Source organism: Ascaphus truei, chromosome 22 (genome assembly GCF_040206685.1).
Source record: "Ascaphus truei isolate aAscTru1 chromosome 22, aAscTru1.hap1, whole genome shotgun sequence".
Lineage (NCBI taxonomy): Eukaryota > Metazoa > Chordata > Amphibia > Anura > Ascaphidae > Ascaphus > Ascaphus truei.
In genome coordinates this window covers 14752319-14759818 of record NC_134504.1, presented here as the reverse complement: position 1 = coordinate 14759818, position 7500 = coordinate 14752319, and the positions used below count along the sequence as shown (strand labels likewise).

The window sequence follows — 7500 nt, the reverse complement described above, 5'->3', positions numbered from 1 at the left end:
AAACATCACAAAAGGGCATATTTCGATAAAACGTCCTATCCAAACAGACACACCGATCTGTAAGCAATATATCACCATGCCTGACCCCCCATCCTCAGTACTATACGCGGGATATGTCCCCTGTATACAGAGCACATCTCTGTCTCCACAAGCAGAGGCAGAGACACAATCAGAAACATCCACATGTTCTATTTCTACCTTCTCTTATTCTGCATATAGGGGGGGGGGGCTGTGTCCGGTTATTCAGCATATGGGGGGGGGGGGCTGTGTCCGGTTATTCAGCATATGGGGGGGGGGGGCTGTGTCCGGTTATTCAGCATATGGGGGGGGGGGCTGTGTGCGGTTATTCAGCATATGGGGGGGGTCTGTGTCCGGTTATTCAGCATATGGGGGGGGGGGTCTGTGTCCGGTTATTCAGCATATGGGGGGGGGTCTGTGTCCGGTTATTCAGCATATGGGGGGGGGGGGGGTCTGTGTCCGGTTATTCTGTATTAGGGGGGGTTGTTCTGTGCCCGGTTATTCTGTATTAGGGGGGGTTGTTCTGTGCCCGGTTATTCTGTATTAGGGGGGTTCTGTGCCCGGTTATTCTGTATTAGGGGGGTTCTGTGCCCGGTTATTCTGTATTAGGGGGGGTTGTTCTGTGCCCGGTTATTCTGTATTAGGGGGGTTCTGTGTCCGGTTATTCTGTATTAGGGGGGTTCTGTGTCCGGTTATTCTGTATTAGGGGGGTTCTGTGTCCGGTTATTCTGTATTAGGGGGGTTCTGTATCCGGTTATTCTGCATTGGGGGGGGGGGGAGGTGGTTGTTCTGTGCCCGGGAGTCAGTGTATTTCAGTCACATTCATGCCTAGTATTTCTAATGCTGGATAATAATTGTTATACTTGTATTTATTTAGCTATGGCTTCAGTCTGCCCCTAATTCACAGTAATAATGCAGAGTTTTGTTCTATAAAATATTGTGGGTCCCGCTCCCCTAAATCTGGGTTCTTTTGTCTTTAGGGGAAAGCGGGAGGAACCGAACCGGAGGCGCAGCGGGGAGTGCAGACAGCAGTGCCCGACAACGGCTCACCTCGGGCAGCTTAAGGATCAGCCACCTCCCGCTGAGCTCCGGAGATCCAAAGCAGCCGAGCAAGATCCACATACAGAGCCCACCGCCCCTAAAGGGATCCTAATATACCCTCTCTCACCCCTATATACAAGAATAAAGTTCTTTAAATCCTCAGCTCACCCCCCCCCCCGCAGAAAAAAAGGACTTCAAAATATATTTATAATGAAAAAAAAAAGAGATCGATGAAATAAATAAATAAATAAATAAATAAATAAAAGGGTCAAACCTAACAAAATACAAAGCCCCAAAAAGAAGGGGCACAAATACACCACCAATCAATATTTTATATATATATATATATATATATATATATATATATATACACACACACACACACTATATACTCCACATATACAATATATATATATATATATATATATATATATATATATATATATATAAAATATATATATATACATACACACTACACACACACATATAGTACATATAAATAGTGTCTCTCTCTCTCTCTCTCTCTCTCTCTCTCTCTCTCTCTCTCTCTCTCTCTCTCTCTATATATATATAAACGCACATTCTATATTATACATATATATGTATATGTATTACATATATATATATATATATATATATATATATATATATATATATATATATATATATATTTACACACACACAAGATATACATACATACTCCACATATACAATATATATATATATATATATATATATATATATTATACACATATATACATGCACATATATAGTATATATAAATAGTGTATCTCTCTCTCTCTATATATATATATTTATTCTCCCCCCCCCTATATTAGACATACACAGTGTCTCCTGTGACCAGTCGCTGTGTTTCTCCGCGTTGTTTTGCATTTCATTGCATATTTAAGTTGTACAATTAGTGTTTGTTTTCCTGGCGCAGCATTGTGTCGCTTAATAGCGCATTTAAGCCCAGAATTGCATTCTAACATTTGCAAACAATTGGGGTTTCTGTTGGTGCTACCCAGAGCTAGGTACAAATTTAAAAGGCCCGGGGGTGCAGTACGAGATCCCATTAATGGGGGGAAAAAAATGCCTGCAGCCCCCCACTCCCTCACAGGGGCTCAAATGTGCAAATAGCAGACAGCAAGGAGATCTGGGATCCCTTTATCTCTCTGATCCCTGAGTAGATTTCAGCAGCAGCTTCAAGTTAAGCAAAACATGGCACATGTCACCAGGCTGCTTTGTACAGATCTCACAAACCAGTCAATCTATTTTATTTGTAAGAAAAATAACATGTATTTCATTGCAACATGCAGATCTGCAGAACCTTATATATGTGCTGCTGGAAAACCTGCGGGCGTTGTTACTTTTATTCTTTATTTTTTTTTTTATTAAAAGCACAATATTTCGTTTAACTGGGACACACGTCGCAGCGATTCTCATTATAAAAGCATGTCACCCGGATTTTTTTTTTAAATTCGTCTCGTTTTATCCATTGTGAATTTTATTCTAGTAAAACGGGGGATCCCCAAATGTTATCCGTTTTTAATAAATAATGCATTAAAATGTGAATTTATTGGAAGACTTCTGTTTTTTTTTTTTTTTTTCTCTTTTTTTATTTTATTTTTTAAATAAAATATTTGGGTGTGAAATAAACGTTACAGCGAGTCCCCACCGGGAACCGCTTAGATTGAAGGAATTCGTATTATAATTAACATTATTGTATCTTTTGCCAGCATTACTTGAATGAAAATACAATTTTGACCATAAACACACACTCTTCAATACTCCGAGGAGAGAACATTTAGCGTTACAATCTGAATTCTTCTTTCTTAATGCAAAGCTAGGTTGGGTGGTTTAGAATTAAAAAAAAATGTAATTATTTAGAAAAAACACAATAATCGCAACAACAAAAACCCCCCCAAAAAACTAATCTATTAGAATGATCAGTAACAATATTCTATTTACTGTTACCGTGCCAGCATTTTTGTAAGTAATGTAACATATTTGAGCTGTAACATCTAGGTTGCAAATATCCTATACAATGATATTCATTAGTATTTTTAAGCACAGAAATATCCCTGCATAAAAAATAAAATCATATTAAATAATGCGACTGAGTATCAGTGATCCCCACCGCAAAAAAAATAATAGAATGGAAGGTATAATTTGCACTATTTCCATTTATTATCATTATTACAGAATATCCGTGTGTGTATTGTGTGTGTGTGTGTGTATTGCAACATTTAAAAAAAATACCCATTTCACTGGCAGTATTAATTGCTAGCCTGAGTATCCCTGGGAGATAATAAGATATAGGTGAGGTGCAGTGATGCCCCCCCCCCACCCCCCCCCAGGATTGCCATGGCAGTGGGTGCAGGTTATGGTGTGCATTCTGCAGTAAGTATTATTACTATGGTTATTAAGCAGCGTTACTTACAGGAGGAGGAGCGGGCAGGGTGCATTGGGTGCAGTGGTGGGTGCATGGGGCAGCAGCAGCAGCAGCAGCAGCAGCAGCCTGGCTCAGTGCTGTGCAGTGAGCTTCACTCTGGGCTCTGCATGCAGTGACTGCACTGGCCTGAGCCTCCCTCCCCCCCCCCCCCTCTTCCCCTGGCTCTCCCTGCATACAAATGAGATGCTGCCACTCAGACAGCCGCGGACTGACAGCTGATTGGCCGCCAGCGAGGGAACCCGTGCAGCTCTCCTGGCCTAAACAGGCGCCCCCCCTCTTCCCCCCCATTGGAGGGGAGCTGCCAATCAGGGAGCAACGGGGGGGCTGCGGTGCACAAAGGCGCCTAATTCAAGCGTTAGGGAGGGAGGGGTGCAAGGATGGGGGGGAGGGGAGAGGGGAAAGGGTCAGGGGAGGGGTGCAAGGACGGGGGGGAGGGGGGAAAGGGTCATGTGGGGGTTACGGGGGAGGGTGGGTAGGGAATAAAGAGAGGAGGGGTGGGGAAGCTGAAGCATTGACAAGTGAGTGTCACCCACTGAGAATGAAAGTCACTAGCTGGGAGGGGGGGGGGGGTCTCACTCAGGGGCCAGCTTCACTCATTGAGAAGACGTATCACGTATTAGGAGTGAGTGTCACTCAATGGAAGGCAGTGGGAACCCTTGAGTGGTCAGAGCAAAGCGTCTCCACTCAATGGAAGGATATCACTCACCAGGATTGACTCACTTGGAGCCAGCGACACTCAATGGAATGTAGTGCGCCTCACTCACTCCAGTGCAGTCTCACTCAGTGTCTTCCCAACAATTCTGCCCAACTGAAGACTGGGGGAGGGTGAAGGAGGTCAGAGGGGTCAGCATTGGGCAATGTCATGGGATGATGGAGTGAGGTCAACGAGATGGCTGGTTTGACCATTCAGATAGATAGGCAATGGGTTAATGTAACCCCTTGCATCCCCCCATCATCAAACATGTACAATGGAACCTGTGCTGAGAGGGCAGAGTAATAAAGTACCTGTGGGATTAATGGTGTGGGGGAGGGGGTAAAATTATTAACATTCCCCCCCCCCCCCCTCCAATGACACACAGAGGTGTTTATTGATACATGTCAGTGTGGATTAGGAAATCAGAGCAGCAGATCTCATTCCCCGGGGATTTCCCCGTCATGAAGAGGTATGAAACTATTCAATTACAGCTGTGTATAAAAGAGAAGAGAAAAAGGGAGCCCTGCTTATTGTTAAAGGCTGTACTGGCGCAGCGATGGGGGGGAGAGAGGAAGCTTTGCAAATTCCAGCCCCACACCCTTCTTCAAAGCAGCCTCTCAAAAACTGAGATGTTCATAACATTTATTTTATAAGGGCATTTTCAATCCACAGGAGGGGGGGAGACAGGAAATCTTTATTCATTTACATCCAATTTCACTCCAAAAAATAAAATAAAAAAAATCAAGGGTGCTGTCATGCCTAAACTCTGAGAATTATTGCCAATTGGAGGTTTTGCCTTTCATCTGGAAAGAGATTTTCTGTCTCCTTCTTTTTTTTTTTTATATGATAACTTTTCTTCCAGTTTGGCCTAAATCTGTCTCATTCAAACACTCCTCTTTGCCTGTTGGTAGAAAGGCACATGTGATATAATGCCTGTATACATGGATCCTTTTTCCTGCCATCCCCAACAAGCCTCCCCAATGAATACAAGTTCTGCATCCAATACTTCCAAAGTCATCTGCAGGCAGCAATGTTTACCATTCCCCAAACTGAAGAAGGCTTCACAAACCTCCCCCCCCTCAAAAAAAAAGCAGCATTTCCCATGATAAATTGCTTGCTGTGTGATGTGTTGATGGTGCATAATGTCTTATTTTTAGAAAAGAATAATTAAATGCAATTTTTTTTTCATCCCTGTATTTTATAGTGTTATTTAATATAATCATGTTTTTTTTTTTTTTTATTTATATATATATATATATATATATATATATATATATATATATATATATATATATATATATATATATATATATATATATATATATATATATATATATATATATATATATATATATATATATATATATATATATATATATATATATCTCTCTCTCTCTCTCTCTCTCTCTCTCTCTGTGCCCAGGACATACTTGAAAACATTGGTAACTCTCAATGTATTTACTTCCTGGCAACACATTTTTTATAAATAAATAAAAATGTAAAGACATGAGGAAATCACTGCACCTGGGATACCACGAGTTAAAAATCCAGACTATTTCCCTCCACCCCCCCCCCCTTTTATTATCCCCTCCCTGAGACGTCTGTGATTGGCTGGCAGCCTGCCAACCAGCTGTCAATCAGGGATTGTAAACAAGGCGCTGATTGGCTGCTGGCCCAGTCCACACTGGGCTGCCTGAAAAAAAAAAAAAGCAATTACTGGGGCCCGTGCGGTTTCAAGGCCGCCCGCCTGCTCGATGAAAGGAGAGAAGCTGGGGCCGGTTTCAAGGCTCCCCTCCCCCTCCCCTCTCCACTGGCCCAGGAGCCAAAGTGTGAGAGCTTCAAAGGGAAGCACTGACTGCCAGAGACTGCCTGCAATAATGCACTGCCTGCATGGGCCGCTCCCCTGCACTTTTACTTCATTTTATTTATAAAATGTTTTACCAGGAAGAATACATTGAGAGTTACCTCTTGTTTTTCATGGAATATATATATATATATATAGGGGAGGGGGGGTGCAGAATTAAGGCATTATACCCCCTCCCCAGCACCCTCACCCACTCAAACTCAATGCCCAGCAGGCTTCTTTCCCCAGGGTGGAGAGGAGGGGGGTGGTCACTGCAAGGGAAGCATGCATCAGGCCCCCCCCCCTTTTTTTTTCTGTTTCCAGACCCCCCATAAGAGGACAGCGGGATCAGCGACCAGGAGAAGAGGAGTATTTAAAAAGACCCGAAGTTGGGGGGCAGAGGCCGAGTAACTGAGACAGGTAAGGAAGATGTCTGGGGGAGGGAGATGTGTTATCGGATGTGTAGTTGTATTTAAATAATGGGACTATATATATATCGCACAAATAAAAGCATTTAGTTAGCCACAGAACTGTATGGTCTATTCATTTTCATTATATTATATTATTATATATATATATAAATATGTGTGTGTGTATATATATATATATATATATATATATATATATATATATATATTACTCTATCATTGGTGCAGTCTGTAGCAGTCAATTTTGTTTGTGTGTATATATATATATATATATATATATATATATATATAAAAAGAGATAGATATAAAATTGATTATAGTGGCACACCACTGAGACCTGAGACGGGTATACTCCCGGGTGCATTAACTGCAAAAAGATTAGGAATAAAGGGAAATAGTAGCAGGCACTCCAGGACTTGCTGAAAAAGTGACAAATATTTATCAAAAAAGGTCAACACAGGAGGATCGAAACGATGACCTTTTTGTAATAAATATTTCTTAAAAAAAGCAACAAGTTCTGGAGTGCCTGCTACTATTTTCATATACATAGATAGATAGATAGATAGATAGATAGATAGATAGATAGATTGATGGGGTTATCCCTTTTTGCAGGCCCCTCTGGTTGCTAAAAGGTTAATCTTCCCCAATGAAAATAGGGGTGGAGAATATTTCATGAATCATGCTGATAAATTGTGAAATTGTTATTTAAACGATTGAAGTGATATGCCTTCGTCGAATTAGCCCCATGTGACAATAAATGATTTTTTTAAAATGTTTAAAACACACACACACACACACACACACACACATCACTCTAATCTTTATTTTTAAATAAAAACGCACATTTCTTTAATTAAAGTCTTTTTTTGGACAAATATTGTGTTTTTTTTTGTTGTTTTTAAACCCCACTGATGTGAAGCGAATTGATGACGATAACACGAGGTGAATAATTCAGCAGTGGAGATAAAACGTTTATTTTATTTTTTTAACAACAAAGGACAGGAGGATAGATGTGCAATCA

At 41.1% G+C, this 7500-nt stretch overlaps 1 long non-coding RNA gene across 1 annotated transcript in view; it reads left to right on the top strand.

Moving 5' to 3' along the window:
* Positions 1-6010: 6010 nt before the first annotated feature.
* Positions 6011-7500, top strand: part of LOC142472860 (uncharacterized) — a 3433-nt gene continuing 1943 nt past the window's right edge. The window contains exon 1 of the long non-coding RNA XR_012789872.1: positions 6011-6471. This is a non-coding gene — a long non-coding RNA (uncharacterized LOC142472860). The remainder of the gene's footprint in view (positions 6472-7500) is intronic.